Source organism: Lutra lutra, chromosome 10, assembly GCF_902655055.1.
Source record: "Lutra lutra chromosome 10, mLutLut1.2, whole genome shotgun sequence".
Taxonomy (NCBI): Eukaryota; Metazoa; Chordata; class Mammalia; order Carnivora; family Mustelidae; genus Lutra; species Lutra lutra.
In genome coordinates this window covers 65,230,968-65,248,862 of record NC_062287.1, presented here as the reverse complement: position 1 = coordinate 65,248,862, position 17,895 = coordinate 65,230,968, and the positions used below count along the sequence as shown (strand labels likewise).

Genomic DNA, 17,895 nt, shown 5'->3' with positions numbered 1-17,895 from the left:
GATCTTGGAGTTCTGGTATCAAGTCCCGCATTGGGCTCCCTGCTCCGTAGGGAGTCTGCTTTTCCCTCTGACCTTCCCCCTTTCATGCTCTCTGTCTCTTTCTCATTCTCTCTCTCTCAAATAAAATCTTTAAAAAAAAAAAAAAAAACTAGTGAAGTCCTCCATTTTCAGCATCATAAACAACTGCATGCTAGAAGAACCTTCTCACTAATGTAGTAGAAATAGATCTAAGAAAAACAGTAAAAAGAAAAATAGTGATTTTGGCACATTGTTTTTTCTAAGAAGAAAAGGAAATTTCTAATAGGCCCTTCGTCTGCTCTCAGGAAAAGGACAAATAGGGAAAACCAAAATTGTGAGCACAATTAAGCATTGTCCTCTATAAAGAGAGCTGTTTGAACCTGAGAGTTTTGCGTTAGGCTGGGACATTAAAAGAGGAAAAAAATAATCCCTATGCAATAGTGACATGCCCCTCACCCTTTCCTCTAAAAGAATCAATTGTAGGGGGCGCCTGGGTGGCTCAGTGGGTTAAAGCCTCTGCCTTCAGCTCAGGTCATGGTCTCAGGGTCCTGGGATCGAGCCCTGCATCGGGCTCTCTGCTCAGTGGGGAGCCTGCTTCCTCCTGTCTCTCTGCCTGCCTCTCTGCCTACTTGCAATCTCTGTCTGTCAAATAAATAAAGAAAATCTTTAAAAAAAGAAAAAAAAAAGAATCAATTGTAAATCCTTTCTGGAAGAATGCAGCTCCAGTTTAGGCAGTCAGGGTTCCCACAGATTAAATTTAATAAAATAGGCACTCACTATTTAAAAATGACCAAATACCAAGGAAGTGAGCCAGTATGAATTAATGTCGACAGAAACAAGCAACAACAGATTTGCACTCTCAAAAATATTTTGGAATTATCCAACTTGAATATATAATTAAAATATTTAAATAAATAAAAGATTGAGTACAAAATAAGCCAATAATCAGAAACTAACAAAAATGGCCAGCTGAGTTTGTATAATCACTTAAAAATTCAGAGGATGTGGAAGACTCAGTATTGTTAAGGTGTCTGTTCTCAGCAAATTGATCTGTAGGTTGAATGCAATCCCAATCCGAATTGCAATAAACTTTTCTATGAAGATTGATAGGTGGATTGTAGGACTTATATGGAAATGCAGAGGATTTAGAATGGTCAAAAATCTTGAAAAAGAATAAAATTGGATGACTTATACTACCTGATTTCAAGATTTATTATCAACCCACAATAATCAAGACAGTGTGGTACTGACATAAGCATCAGCAAATAAATTAGTGGAAAGAGCACCCAGAAATAGACGCACATTTACAGATTTTTGAAAAACCCAGAAAAACCCAATAGGGAAAGGGAAATTTTTTCCAAAAATTGTATTGAAATAACTGAATATCCATATGGAGAAAAATGAATCTGAACCTCTATGTCACATAAAACACAAGGATAACTTTGAGGTATAGAGTATAAATCTAAACATAAAATATGAAACCATAAAGCTTTTAGGGGAAAATATGAAATAGTTTCATGACTTAGGAATGGGCAACAGTTTCTTAGATCACAGAAAGTGATAACCAAAAGGAAAAAAATGATCATTATACTACATCAAAATTAAAACTTATGCTCTTCAAAAGACCCCATTATGAAAATGAATAGGCAAAACTGGGAAAAAATTTTCCCAAAATATATATGTGGCAAAGAACTGGTATTGTGTTTATATAAAGAACTCTACAAGTTAAGCTGAACAAACCAATTTTTAAAAATGGAAAATTTCAACAGATACTTCACAAAATAATATGTGAATGCTCAGTAACCACATGAAGATGGTCTCAGGATCATTAGTCATCAGAGAAATGCAAATGAAAATCACTGTGAGATACTACTGTATAACCCACCCATATGCTGAGATTAGACTAACAATGCCAAATGTTGGCAATGTTGTAAAGTAATTGGAAATCTCATACTTTATTGTTGATAATTTAAACTGGTACAGTCACATCAGAAAAAAGTCTGAAAGATTCTGATAAAACTAAGCGTATATCTATCCTATGATCCAATAATTTCATAATAATTGATATCTGCTATTTACTTTGAAATGCACTAAAAATAATATGGATTTATGGATAGATAAATAGTAAAGCAAGCCTAGTAAACTGTTCATGGTACAATCCAGGGGTAAATACACAGGTGTTCAGTATAAAATTCTTTCAACTTTGACATATGTTTGAAATGTATTGGTATTAAACAAGTAAACAAAGAAATACATAATTACAAACAACTCAAAGAATAGGTTAAACATCAGTCTAGATACAGAGAAAGAGAGAATTCTAGTGAACTGGAATATATATGTGAAGCAGTTACACAGTGGAGCAAAGAGAAACAGGAAGATGGAAAATATGGAAGAGAAGATACAAGGAGGAGATAGTGAAGTGGTCTAAAACAGTACTGTTTGAAGTGCTAGTCTGTGACATGATAAGGAACTTGTGCTCGAATACAGATCAGTGACTTTGTTTGCATTGAGAAAGTCTTACTATGAATAAAAAAAGCAAAAAGCAAGCTACTAAACATTGGGCTAAGTGTGACTTCAGCTCATGGTAGTATCTCAGAAAGTAACCAAAGATCCTGCCTTACTAAAGAGAGCCTTCAAACATCTAATCTCCAGATTTTGTTGAGGCTGAGAATTCCAGACACCAAGAAAATGTTTTCATAATATTTCCTTTGTTGCTGGGTAGATTCTTATATTGGGCTTCTTAGGTTGACTCAGAATAATATAGGAAACCACATAGGAGTTGAGAAGTATGAGAAACCCAAACTGCCCCATCAGATGGACTAAATCTAGAATTTTTTTTTTTTTTTTTGAGGTGGTTAACATTTTTATTGCTTTGGAGGTAGAGGGCAGGTGCCCAGGAGCTCTTGGTGGGATGATTCTGCTTCTTCACCATTGTAGGCTTCTGGCTCTGCAGAATGGTGCTGGCTCTGTGAATGGCATCCATGTGCAAAACTGGGCTGTACTTGTTCTTGCAGATCACGTGCATGATGCTGCTGAGTGTGGCCCAGGCATTCTTGTTTATGGTGGCCTGCATGTAGGAGGTGGCAGGTTTTCACTGAGATTTCTACTTCATGACTACCACTACACCTTTGCCCTTGGCCATAGGCCCACAGTCTTATAGTGAATCAGTCTGTGTAGCAGAAGGAGTTGCCAGCCTTCAGATTACTGGGCTCAGTGCTGTAAATCTGTTTCTCTTGATCTGGAAGCTGGAGCAGTTCCCCATGACCGTACCTTGTAGGTGGGTGGACATCGTGGCAGCTCCACTCACTAGCATGGCTGAAGGTGGAAAAGCAATCTAGAAATTTTTTTTTTAAAGATTTTATTTATTTATTTGACAGACAGAGATCACAAGTAAGCAGAGAAGCAGGCAGAGAGAGAGAGGAGGAAGCAGGCTCCCTGATGAGCAGAGAGCCCGATGCGGGCCTCAATCCCAGGACCCTGGGATCACGACCGAAGCCAAAGGCAGAGGCTTTAACCCACCGAGCTACCCAGGCGCCCCAGCAATCTAGAAATTTTTAAGGACATTCATGCACTGTTCATATGTACAAGGTAGCAGATTTGGGGATTTTGTTAAGTGCTATGGTTTGAATATGTTCTCCCAGATTCATATGTTGGAAACCAAACACCTAAGGTGATGGTATTAGTAGGGGGGCTATGGGGAGGTGATAAGATCATGAAGATAGAGCCCTCATGAATGAGATTAATCCCTATATAAAAGAGAGTCAACAGAGCTCCCTTTGTCCTTTCCACCATGTAAGAATATAAAAAGTCTATAACCTAGAAGAGGGCCCTCAGCTGACCATGCTGGCATCCTGATCTTGAACTTCCAACCACCTAAATTTCCACTGTATAAACCACTCAGTCTGTGGTATTTTGTTACAGCAGCCCCAAACAGACTAATACATTAAGAATATATTAATGAGTAGAATACATCTTACTTAATCAAGGTAAGTTTTTTACTTCTTTCCTCTCTTTTCTTCCTCCATTTACTGATTTCTACTATATAATAGTCTCTACACTAGATATGGAGGTACACTTCATACTGAAGTAATTAAGATATCCTGGTTCTTTTTTTTTTTTTAAAGATTTTATTTATTTATTTGACAGAGATCACAAGTAGGCAGAGAGGGAGGCAGAGAGAGAGAGAGAGAGAGAGAGAGAGAAGCAGGCTCCCTGCTGAGCAGAAAGCCCGACGCGGGGCTCGATCCCAGGACTCTGGGATCATGACCTGAGCTGAAGGCAGAGGCTTAACCCACTGAGCCACCCAGGCGCCCCAGATATCCTGGTTCTTAAGGAGTTCACAATCCAGAAGGAAAATCTTACAGGTAAATAAAATATAGTGAGATATGCACTGATAGAGATTTGTGTAAAACTCTGAATGCTATTATGGGATTACCGGATTTTGAGTGGGAAGGACATGGTCACAGAAGGCATTTATTGGACAAGAAATGAAAGGGAGAGTATTCCAGATAGAGGAATTTGTTAGCAGAAAAAAAAGTACAGAAAGGGCCTGTGTTTTTGAAAATTAAAAAATATTTCTGTGTTGCCAGATGTAGGGTAGAAAGATGGTGGGAGATGAGAGAAGTAGGTAGAGTGACTTCTGGTTAAAGTGAACAGATTGAATATGGACATTGAACCTCAGCTACCACATAAAACCCCAGTAAAACAAAAGTAAAGGATTTTTTTTTTTTTTTTTTAATATAGAAACCCACAGGCAAAACAGGAGAGGAGACAAGGGCAATGACATTTTGGATACTGGAAAGCTGATGGTGAATGACTTTATTTAGCAGACTCAAGACTGCCTTTTCCTAACTGATGTTGTAAAAGCCTTGAAGCAGCCTAGTTTGCGGAACTGCAAAAGACTCAGGGATTGGGGACATCAAGTAATCTCTGAAAACAGGAGATTTGGTGGGGGGGTATAAAACAATAAACGAGGATTGGTTGAAAGTCCCCTGAAGATGCAGGTGGATTGCCCTCCTAGATCATTTTTCAGTTCTGTGTCAACAGCCAGCTGCCCCTCCTTTACTCTGGTAGAAGATGAGAGGTTTGTTTGTTTGTTTGTGTATTTATTTTTAAGAGAGGCCATCACTACCCTGGGAGACACTAGGTCTGGCTGAGGGAAATTCTGGTTTCCTGCAAACAAGGGAGCTAAGTGAATGCCAAATATTGAGAATACTAGTAGACTTTCTGCCTTCAGCTCCTAGAACTCTGGCAACTTGTTCTCAGGTCAGGACATTGGAAAACAGTTCTTTGAGAAATATCAACAGCCAGAGAGAAAAAGATTTTACTAAAGATACTGAGATTAGGAGTTTCTCAACTAAATAGCTCCACGAGATCATGCTAAAATGGAGCTTGCAGTCAACAAGCTTCACCATGTACACATTCTTTTTGTCATTCTTTGCTTTACTCGTGTGGAATATGACCTAAGCAGGAGGGTCCCCAAAACAAAGTTGTTACCATTGTTCCCCAACTCTGATTTCACTCCCCATTCTCCCTCGTCAGAGAACCTTCTAGTCATCACCCATAATTGTCCTGCCCTTTTTGGGTACGTGTATCACTCTGATGGCCTCAGACAACCTCAGCTTTCTTTTGGCTCTAAAAGTGGGTTAGCCACAATCACTACTACCATCTGGAAATAGGGCCAAATAGTTTTCCCAAATCACAGAGCTCATAAATCAAAGAAGTGAGTTCAAAATCTAGTTTTTGTTTTTTTTGTTTTTATTCACTCTGTGTCTTTAGCTCACCAGTGCTCTGTTCTTCAAAACACAATAGGTGGCAATTAGGTGCTCTTTAGCTAAATTTAAATTTAGATCAGAAGCCTGTATTCTGGAAACTTGTGGATTTTTTTTTCATTTTTAAAAATAACAGTTGCTATAGAAAAACTCAACCCTAACCGAATTGAAATAGACTTTGTATTGTTCATTATTGTACACCCAACATCCAGAATGGTACCTGGTACACAGAAAGTATTCAGATATATTTGAATATATAAATGATTATATAATTAATTTTTTCAAGTATAATTTTTTAATAAAGATAACCACAAAAGATGGAAAAATTGCTCAGGAAGGCAAATTACTTCTTTAATGAGTTTTTTGACATAATAATTCACATCGATTTTAAATACTATCATATAAAGCATGGTGAAAAAAATTTTGCTTCATAATTAGAAAGCTCACAATAAAACTTGCCAAGAAAATAAAAACAAAAAAAGCCATTTTGAAAATAAATACAACCCATGCCAAAGTAGTATAAAATGAAGCCAGAAGTCTTCAAAAAGAAAAAAATTCTTCTTCCCAATATTATGGTTCCTGAGGTTGGTGAGGGTTCAAGGCTTAAGATTCAAGGGTTGCTGAGCTCTTCTGAGTTAGCACCTTTGGTATCTATTTTTTCACCACAACTGTCCTTGGACTTGGAAGCAGTAATTATTGAAATAAGATTCCACTTTTCTAAGTTACTTATTAAAGAACTAACTTGGTTGTTTACAATTTTGAGTTTCAGATTTAGGAGAGAATTCATTAAGAAGTTAATTATTCTAACAGCTGTAAGGTTTAGGACAAATCTCCACCTACCACTAATCAACCAAGATGATTGAAGAGAACTTACTGATAAATATAGTGGAAACTTCAATTCTTGTCTTATTTGACACTTGGTAGCATTTCATGATGCTTTTTACAAAACCTTCTTCCATTATCTTTGATTATAATATTTCTCCTGGTTTTCTTCTTCTATAGAATTTCTTTTTCAGTCATTTTGATATGGCTTCTCTTCCCTCAGCCTTGCAAATAGTGATGTTCATTTGCATCTTTAGATCCACTTTTAGATTATCTGCCAGTCTAAGATTCCCCCCCCTGCCTGGGCAATCTTAATCATCCCCATTACCATCTTTTACTTATGCCCTCCAAATTTGTCTCAAGCTCAAATCTGCCTCTTAAGTTTCAGAGCTGAATATCTTGCCAGTTATTATCCATCTGTGCTTGAATGTCCCAAAGCTATTTAGATGTTCTGTTCCAAACTGAAATAATAATCTTTTACCCACAAACTCTTCCTGTTGAGTTTCCTATTTTAACAAATGGCACCAATAAGTCTAAAACATGGAATTAGACTTTCTCTTAGCTTTATCCTCCTATGTGATCAGCCACTGAGTCCTGTATATTCTACTTTCTAAGTATCTCTCAATTCCACCTACTTTCTCTCTCCTTAAATTCCGATATCCTGATTTAAGTCACTGACATTGCTTACCTGCTAACTGCACTGACTTAACTGATTTCTCTACAACCATCCTGAGCCCTTCCCCTACCATATCTGTTTCCTTTCTTTACCAAAGTGATATTTCAATAATTTGACTTGGATTTTGTCACTTCCCAACTTAAAATCCTTCCCCTTTGCATTCAGAGTAAATTCTAATCGTATCTTGACCTGGACTTACCTCTATAGCTTCATCTTTCACTGCCTTCAGTCTTCTGGCCTTTGTACATCTTTTTGCCTTAGTTTGGAACACTATTTCTTTCTAGTCCCCGCTCCCTCATTATCTCTTTCATCTAGCTAACTCTTACTCATCCTTTCATCTCAGTTTAGATGTCACTTCCTCCTGAAAACCTTCCTCAGCCCATTAATTATGGATTGGTAGCCACTTCTGTGTGCTTCCACTGTATCTTATACTGCCCGCATCCTATCCATCATGACCCTGCAACTGTGCTTATTACAAATAATGAAAAATGAAACTGCCTGCTTTGACTTTTCTGTATGTTCCATTATGTCTGGCATGAAGTAGTTTCTCAATAAAAATTTAATGAATGAGTAAATGAATAAGTGAATGTAATATGAGTAGCTAATTTTAGTTTCAGTTTTAGACAGTTTCCATCCCTACACAGGTTTGTAGCTTTTACCCCTTCTTGGTTACCCAGGGTTGCCCTTATCCACAGTTTCACTTTCCCCAGTTTTAGTTACAAGTCAGAAGCCCATGGTCCTCCTCCTGGTTATTCATCGATAGGTCAGTAGGTCAACAGCAACCTAACTCTGTGTCATAATACCTATGTCATTCACCTCAATTCATCTTCTCGCATAGGCATTTTATCATCTCACATCATCACCAGAAAAAGAGTGAGTACAGTATAATATTTTGAGAAAGACGTTAACATAATTGTTATTACAGTATATCGTTATAGTTCTATTATATTATTGTTATTCTCTTGCTGTGCCTAACTTATAAATTAAACTTTATCATAGGTATGTATGTATAGGAAAAAACATAATATGTGTAGAGTTTGGTACTATTCAGTTTCAGGCATTCACTGGGGGCCTTGGAACACATCCCCTGTTGATAAGGGGAGTGACTATTAGTAATCTAATCCCCAACCAAAGCCAGGCTCTATTCACCTTTTATGTCTCATGCACAGGAATATCTTGGTAAGAGAATATAGATGGATAGTTTACTATTTCATACCTCTGTTTAAAAGTAAAACTTGAAGTTCACATGCAGGTGGACAGTACTGTCATTGATATATTTAAATCTCAAGTGTTCATACCTGGTTTGTTAGAATCATCAGGGATGAAGCTTAAGATCTGTATTTTTTTTAGAGTTCCACAGGTAAATTTGATAGGTAGCTAGAGTTGAATAATTAATGTCCTATTATTTAGTGCAGTCATTTCTAAAACTTTTCTTAAATTTTTTAAATGTGCATTTCTGGGCCCCATTATCAGAGATTCTTATCTGGTAAGTTTGGGAGGGGGTAGATTAGAGCTAACGTTTAAAACTTAATGGTGATATTAGAGCTAACATTTAAAACTTAATGGTGATATGGATTGTTTTATAGATCTGTATTCCCCATTGATAGAGCATTGCATCAAAATACTTTTTAGTCAGTTTCAGGAAAGCTGACAAAGGATTCCTACGTTGTCAGGGGGATTGGACTAGATGTTCCCAAGATTCCTCTTACCTCTGCTCTGAATTCCGTGATCTCAGGATCCTTTTTCTTTTTTTATTACTTAATATTCTTAGTAAGTAATAGTTCTCTTACTAAGAACAATCCTAGCCGTCCTCAATTCATAACGCCTTAATCATCTTTGGTCTGTGCAAGATTCCTATCTTGTTTTATTTACTTGTTTGCTTATTTTTATAACCATTATGCTCCCAATCTCCCCCATTTTAATGTGTTTAACATATTATTTTATGCAGATGTTCTTTAAAAATGTATATTAGCGCACATGTATTTTTAATGTATGTAAATGGTGTGTTATATATTTCATTCTGTTTCTTTTGTCAGTCAACATTATGTTTTTTATTACCATTTTATTAGCCTAGTGTAAAACTACCAAAAACAAAAAAATACAATAAAAGGAAAGGTAAAATTAGTTCCATTTTTTCATATCAGTGTAAATGCAGAAATACAGAAAAAATTGGCTAATTGATTCTAGTAGTGCACTAGAAAATAAAACATGATATAGTGGAATTGATCCCAGGATTCTTTTTGTGTAATTTACCTCAATAGTAGATTAAAGGAGAAAGATTAGGATTGTTTTATTTTATTTTATTTTTTAAAGATTTAATTTATTTATTTGACAGAGAGAGATCACAAGTAGGCAGAGAGGCAGGCAGAGAGCGGGGGGGGGGGGGGGGGGGAAGCAGGCTCCCCGCCAAGCAGAGAGCCCAATGCAGTGCTCAATCCCAGGACCCTGTGATCATGACCCAAGCTGAAGGCAGAGGCTCAACCCTCTGAGCCACCCAGCCGCCCCAAATTAGGATTATTTTAATCAGTACTGAACAAGCATTTGATAAATCCAATGTGTGTTTGTTTAAAAGTTCTTAGAAGGGGCGCCTGGGTGGCTCAGGGGCGCCTGGGCCTTTGGCTCAGGTCATGATCTCAAGGTCCTGGAATTGAGCCCCACATCAGGCTCTTTGCTCAGTGGGGAGCCTGCTTTCCCCCCGCCCCCCGCCTGCCTCTCTGCCTACTTGTGATCGCTCTCTCTGTGTCAAATAAATAAATAAAATCTTTAAAAAAAGAAAAAGAAAAGTTCTTAGGAAACTATATTAGAGAAAAGCTTTCATTTGGTAAAACCTACATAACAAAGACCTACATTAAGCCTTACAGTTAATGAAGAAACTTTGCATATGTTCCTCTAATGATGGTGGTGGTATTGAGCATCTTTTCATGTGCTTATTGACCATTTTTATATGTTCTTTGCAGAAATGTCTCTTTAAGTCCTTTGGCTGTTTTTAAATTAGTTTAATTGGAATTTTTGAGGAACTTAGTAATACTCTAAAATTTATTTGAAAAAACATTAAGAGCAAAGAGGGAACTTTCTGTCAGATATAGGTACATAGTTTAAAATCATCATAATAAAATTAGTGTTGTATTAGAACACAAGAAGACTAATAAACCAATGATAGAGTACGTAGAGACATACTGGTATTTATGGGTATTTATAATATATTTATAATATATCATTCACTTATTCATTTACTCATTTATTATTTATGGTATTTATGGGAACTTAATAGGTATCACAAATTAGTGGAGAAAGGAGAACTTATTTAATAAATGGTGTTGGGAGAAATGGATCACTATGTGAAGAGAAATAAAGCATATCTAGATAGTGACACTTATAAAGATGTTTTCAGATAGGTTAAACATCTGTATGTAATGATGGAACTCCAAATTTAATAGAAATGAAGATGAGTATCTTGGTGACCTAAGCAAGGAAGAAATTCTTAAAATTTAAAACACAAATGCAATAATGCAAAGTAAATATAAATACAAGGAATAGAGAACCAGATGGATTTCTTAAGTTATTAAAACCTTTTTTTAAAGATTTATTTATTTGCGAGAGAGCATGTGCACATGAGTTGGGGGAGGGACAGAGGGAGAGACTTTCAAGAAGACTCCATGCTGAGCATAGAGTTCAGTCCACAACCCATGAGATCACAACCTGAGCAAAAATCACATGTTAGATGCTTAACCAACTGAGCTACTCAGGTGCCCATAAAACCTTTTGATCAGTGAAGGACAGCATGAATGAAATTAATATACAGATGTTCATTAATAGACCATAAATCTTACTTATTTTACTATCTAAAATCAACCAGGAAATAATATCTGGAATACACAAAAAAAATTCTCTAAATCACCAAACGTTAAACAACAACCCCAATGAAAATTGAAAAAGAGTGGGGCACCTGGGGGATTCACTTAGTTGTGTGTCTGCCTTCAGCTCAGGTCATGATCCCAGGGTCCTGGAATCAGGCCCTCCATTGGACACCCCACTGAGCTTCTCCCTCTCCCTCTGCCCTTCCCGGCCCCTCGTGCTTCTCTCCTGCATACTTTCTGTCTCTCTCACTCAAATAAATGAAATCTTTAAAAAAGAAAAGACAAGAAAACTGAAAAAAGATATTAACAGGCTCTTTATAAAAGAGAGCTGGAAAAGCTATAAGGTTATGTAAATTAAAATAACTTTTTTTCAGCTATAATAAAATAACTTTTATTCTTAAGACTGGCAAAATTTAATAAGTAGATTTAATAAGTAATTTAATAAGTAGAATAATGCAAAGTGTTGGTAAGGATGTGGCATTATAGCAATCCTCATTTCTCATTCCTCATTCCTCATGCATTCCTGGTGAAGAACAGAGATAGGTATAGTTATTTTGGAGAGCAATCAGGTGGTACTTAGTCAAAAGGAGACTATGTATATACCCTCTAAGACAGCAATAGTCCTAGATAGATGATGGATAGAGAGAGGAGGGGAGAGGGATTTAAAGGCATTACTAGTAATCCTTTGTGATAAAGTACAATGTTTAGATTTGTCCTTGCTTAATACGTGAATTAAAATATAGGGTTTATTATACATCTGTAATTGATTGATGCTTGTAAATTATTTAGTCCATATGTTTACCTGTTGTTGTTTTTTTTAAGATTTTGTTTATTTATTTAACAGACAGAGATACAAGTAGGCAGAGAGGCAAGCAGAGAGAGAGGGGAAAAGCAGGCTGCCCGCTGAGCAGAGAGCCCATCCCCGGACCCTGGGATCATGACCCGAGCCTAAGGCAGAGGCTTAACCCACTGAGCCACCCAGGTGCCTGTTTTTGAAGAGAGGGAAAGTTAAGGACAAATTGGAGTCCCTGCTAATCTGTTACTGCCTAAATTTAAGCCTTCTACTCTGATGATGCAATTGACTTGCAGAAAAAGTTAATTCCATTTACTACAGAGCTGCACATTCTCTAGCTCAGAATGCAAAGAAGCTGAAAGAAAATGCAGCAAGAGCTCGGTGGAGCTACAGACCTGACTGACAAGACAAGCCAGAAAATTGGTGACATTACACTGACCCCTAAACATAAACATGAGTGCTGTTCCACTTCCACCTTAAAGTCTCTGGCAACACTAACTCAGAAATATCTAGAGAAGGGAATTCTAGAAAACATAGTTCCAGTTTAGTTAAAATTGATACAGTACAAGTCACTACTTTGTTCTTCCCAGTCAGTACCCTGACTGAACATGAGATCCTTTGAGGCTGTGAAATTCCAGTCGTCCTAATTGCTTTTGTCTGATGTATAGAAATATAGTAAGTTTATTAATGTTGCAGACTTCATTGTATCTAATAATTTGTCTACATGTTCTTTTTAGTTCTTATATTGGCATTCATATCATCCAGTATCATCCATATCATCTAGTAGTGCTTTTTACCTTGTTTTCCAAACTTTATTCGTTTTATTTCTTTTTCTTATTGTGTAGCAAGTGTTTGTAGTGTAACATTAAATAGAAATGATGGCACCTTTCTTTTAAAGTTTAATCATTGAGCCTTATATTTGCTAAAAGTTTTTTTAACAGCATTTACTATTCAATCTTATTTTTAATTTATTATTATTTTTAACGTAGTGTTATATTAGTTTCAGGTGTGCAATATAGTATTCAGCACTTACATACAACACCTGGTGCTCATCAAGTTTTGTTAAATGTCCTATATCAGGTTAAAAAGTCCTCTTCCGGGGGCGCCTGGGTGGCTCAGTGGGTTAAGCCGCTGCCTTCGGCTCAGGTCATGATCTCGGAGTCTTGGGATCGAGCCCCGCATCGGGCTCTCTGCTCAGCGGGGAGCCTGCTTCCTCCTCTCTCTCTGCCTGCCTCTCTGCCTGCTTGTGATCTCTCTGTCAAATAAATAAATAAAATCTTAAAAAAAAAAAAAAAGTCCTCTTCCGGGGCACCTGGGTGGCTCAGTGGGTTGGAGCCTCTGCCTTCAGCTTGGGTCATGATCCCAGGATCCTGGGATCGAGCCCCACATCGGGCTCTCTGCTCAGCGGGGAGCCTGCTTCCCCCTACCCCTCTCTGCCTGCCTCTCTGCCTACTTGTGATCTCTGTCAACTAAATAAATAAATCTTAAAAAAAAAAAAAAAGTCCTCTTCCAGGACAAGGGGAGATGGAGAGGAGAAGGGAGTTGAGGGAAATTGGAAGGGGAGGTGAACCATGAGAGACTATGGACTCTGAAAAACGATCTGAGAATTTTGAAGGGGTGGGGGGTGGGAGGTTGGGGGCACCAGGTGATGGGTATTGTAGAGGGCACGGATTGCATGGAGCACTGGGTGTGGTGCAAAAATAATGAATACTGTTATGCTGAAAAAATAAAAAAAAATTAAAAAAAAAAAGTCCTCTTCCAAAACAAAAGAAACCTAATTAAATATCATACAGAGTGGGGGAAAAGTCCTCTTCCATTCTTGGTTTGTCAAGACTTTTTATCATTAATATGTGTTGAGTTTCATGAAATGCTCTCTCCAAATATCAGTTGTTTTCGTGAATTATTGAACTTGATATGTTAGGATTTTTTCCCATGATTGTTTCCATTATTTGAGATTATCCTATTATTTCTCTTAATGTTTGTGACTGGTATTGGAGCAAGCTTATACTTAGTGTCAGAAAATGAAGTAGAGGATCTCCTAGGTGGCTCAGTCTGTTAAGTATCTGACTTTGGCTCAGGTCATGATCTCAGGGTCCTGGGATTGAGCTCCTTCTCAGAGCAGGGAGTCTGATTCTCTCTTTCCCTCTGACCCTCTCCTCCCTCATGTACTCTCTCTCTCTCTCTCTCAAATAAATAAATAAAATCTTTTAAGAAAGAAAGAAAATGTAGTAGAGATTGTCCCACTGTATCTCCTATCTGGAAGAGTGAAGGTTAAATTGAAATAGCATGTTCCTTAAAAGTTTGTTAGAACTCAGCAGTAAAGCCATCTAAACCTATGTTCTCTTTGTAGGCATATTTTAAATTTCCAATTATAGACTATCCAGGTTAGTAATTTTTCCTTGAGTTTATTCAGTAATTTTTTCCTGGGAATTTGTCTGTTGTAGATTTCTTCTTTTTTAAAATTGGTTTTGCCAGTTTTATTACTTTACAAACCCTTTGCTTTTTAAAAATTTTAATTCCGGTATAGTTAACATACAGTTACATTAGTTGGACATGTACAATATAATGATTCAGCAATTCTATACATTACTCAGTACACTTCATGACATATGTACTCTTAATCTCCATCACCTATTTCGCTCTTTCCCCCACTCACCTCCCCTCTGATATGCTTTATTTTAAAAAAGTACCCTCAGTTAGAGTTATTGTTCTTTTCCAACAAGAACATTTTTTTACCAGAAGCATGTTCAGAATACATGGTTATAAAAGATACATATAAAACAGTCCATCCAAGAAAAATAGAACACACATTTTCTTTTAGTACTCACAGAAGAATCCCCTGATTAAATTACATAAAAAGAGACATGACAAATATTACAAATTTAAGAAGATTGAAATCATACCACGTATATTTACCAATAACAATGGTATGAAACTAAACATCAACAATAAAACAAAGCTGGAAAATCTACAACATAAATACTAAATATTTGATATGTAAATATTAAAGAACACAACTACTGCATAAGCAATGGGCCAAATAAGAAATCAAACAGCAAATCAAAATAATCTCAAATAAAGAAGAAAACACAGGGGCGCCTGGGTGGCTCAGTAGGCTGATCCTCTGCCTTCCGCTCAGGTCATGATCTCAGGGACCTGGGATCAAGCCCTGAGTCCTTGGACTCTCTGCTCAGCTGTGAGCCCGCTACCCCCTCTCTCTCTGCCTGTCTCTCTGCTACTTGTGATCTCTCTCTCTCTTTGTCAAATGAATAAATAAAATCTTTTTTAAAAAAGAAGAAGAATAAGAAGAAAACACAATATTCTAAAACCTGGGATGCAGTGAAAGCAGATGTTAGAGTGAAATGCATGCTATAAATTCTTGTACTAAGAATAAAAGTAAAAATAAAAAGCTTAACATTATACCACAAAGAACTAGAAAAAGAAGAAACTTAGCCAAAATTTAGTAGAGGAAGAAAATTTAAAAAATCAGAAATAAGTAAAATAGAGATGAGAATAAACAACATAACATTGAAAGTAATGACAATTTTTCCAAAAAACTAAACAAAATTTGTAATGCCTTGACTAAATTAACTAAGAAAAAAGAGGGAGAGGACCCAAAAACCAAAATAAGAAATGGAAGAGTAAATAATACAACAGATAATCACAGAAATACATTGTGTGATAAAAGAGTACTATAAATAATTATATACCAACAAATCAGATAACTTAGAAAAAAAAACCCAGATAGTTCCTAAAAAGGCACAAGTTACCAAGATTAAATCATAAATCTTGAATCTTCTAGGAAATCTTCTTAGACCAATAACTAGAATGAATGGTGAATTAGGAATCAAAAATCTGACAGCACAGTAAAGCCCAAGATCACATAGTTTCACTGGTAAGTTCTACAAACATTCAAAAAAAATAATGACAATCTTTATCAAAATCTTACAAATAATAGAATAGAGGGCATACACTCAAAGTCATTCCACCAGGCCAGTACTGCCTTGATATCACAGCAAGATAAAAACAATACAAGAGCAAAAAAGTCTAGTTTATTTGATATAAGTATTTCTCCTCTGGCCTCCATTTGACATCCATTTGCATGATAAATGTTTCTCCACCCCCTTGTTTGTTTGTTTGTTTCTTTCTTTCTTTCTTTTTTTCTTAAAGATTTTATTTATTTATTTGACAGACAGAGATCACAAGCAGGCAGAGAGGCAGGCAGGGGGCGAGGCGGGGGGGGGGGGGGGGGTGGCAGGAAGCAGACTCCCCACTGAGCAGAGAGCCCGATATGGGGCTCGATCCCAGGACCCCGGGATCATGACCTGAGCCGAAGGCAGAGCTTAACCCACTGAGCCACCCAGGAGCACCCCCCACCCCCGGTTTCAATCTGCCCATATCTTTAGGTCTAAAATGAATCTCTTATAGGCAGCATATAGATGGGTCTTTTTTTTTTTTTTAATCCATTTTGACACCCTGTCTTTTGATTGGAGCCTTTAGTCCATTTATTTATATTCAAAGTAATTATTGATAGATATGTGTGTATTGTCATTTTATTACTTGTTTTGTTGTTTCTGGAGACTTTCTCTGATCCTGTCTTGCCTTTGTCATTTCGGTCTCTCCTTTGCGCTCAAAGAGTGCCCTGTAATATTTCTTGCAGGGCTGGTTTAGTGGTCATGAGCTCTTTTAGTTTTTGTTAACCTGGGAACTCTTTTCTTCTATTCTGAATGGTAGCCTTTCTGGATAGAGTATTCTTGGCTGCAGATTTTTCCCCATCAGCACTTTGAGTATATCATGCCCCTCTCTTCTGGCTTGCCAGGTTTCTGTTGAGAAATCTCCAGCTAGCCTTATGGGTTTTTCCCATAAGGAAAAACTTCTCTGTTCCATAGAGGTGTCACTGGGAACATTGCCTCCCAGGGACACTCTCCAAGAAGAGCAAATAATCCCTCTGTATTGCCCCAAACATTCCTCAGATCAGTTTCCATGCTGTCTTCTCCTAAGTTGTTTGCCTGCCTTCACTCTAGAAGCAGGGCAGTGCCTTCTGCGCTCTATCCCAGCTGAGTCTGCTGATCTTTATTTTCTTTTTTCTACAGCCCCCCCCCCCACTGGATGATTGTATTTTACTTTTTTAAATTTAAAATCAATTAACATATAGTATATTATTTTACTATAGATATAGTATAATAAATAGAGGTAGAGTTCAGTGGTTCATCATTTTAATACCCACTGAGAGCATGTTTTCCTCCTGTGAATTCTCCTCTGTGCTCCTCTCTCTCTATCGCCCCCTTGCTTCTCCACAACCACAGCTCCCTCCCCTCCACAGCACCTGCAATGTTTCTCCCCTAAACCACATCTCCTCACTTTCTATTTTCTTCCATGCAACCTCTTGTCTCTCTTTAGTTGTAGAGTTTGTTCTCTCAGTCTTCTGGTCGATTTCTGGAGTATTTAGGATGGTTTTATGGTTATCCAGTTGTGTTTGTGGGACAAAAGGAGGTCAGAGTCCTATTACTCCAGTGCCATTCTTTGATTGTCCTAAATGTTAGCCAAACCCTTTGCTTTTGTATCTTTGTTTTCTGTTTAATTTCTGCTCTATTTTTATTATTTCCTTTCATCTACTTTTATGTTTTATTCTTTCATTTTTAACTTGTTAAGCTACAGATTTAAGATGTTCCCAAACTTTCTGAGTTCTTAGTATCTCAGCACTTTTTTCCTTGGTGCCTCCTGGGCCAAAAGAAATGCCTAACAGTTTCACTGTTAGGACAAGTAGTTAGGACAAACTTACTGTGTCCGTATGTCCTCACAACTGAAAATATGCTATGCATATTTAGAAAAAAATACACATAAATTCTAAAAATCAATACATTTATTTCAGTTTTATTTTATTTTATTTTTTTAGATTTTATTTATTTATTTGACAGAGAAAGACATAGTGAGAGAGGGAACACAAGCAGGAGGAGT

The 17,895-nt window shown here is 37.1% G+C and overlaps 1 protein-coding gene and 1 pseudogene across 2 annotated transcripts in view; one reads left to right on the top strand and one right to left on the bottom strand.

Annotated features, from left to right (window-relative positions):
- The window catches only part of SBF2 (SET binding factor 2), a 483,767-nt gene that overhangs the window by 319,351 nt on the left and 146,521 nt on the right, over window positions 1–17,895 (top strand). The window lies entirely within an intron of this gene.
- On the bottom strand, window positions 174–3,307 carry LOC125078548 (60S ribosomal protein L28-like; annotated as a pseudogene).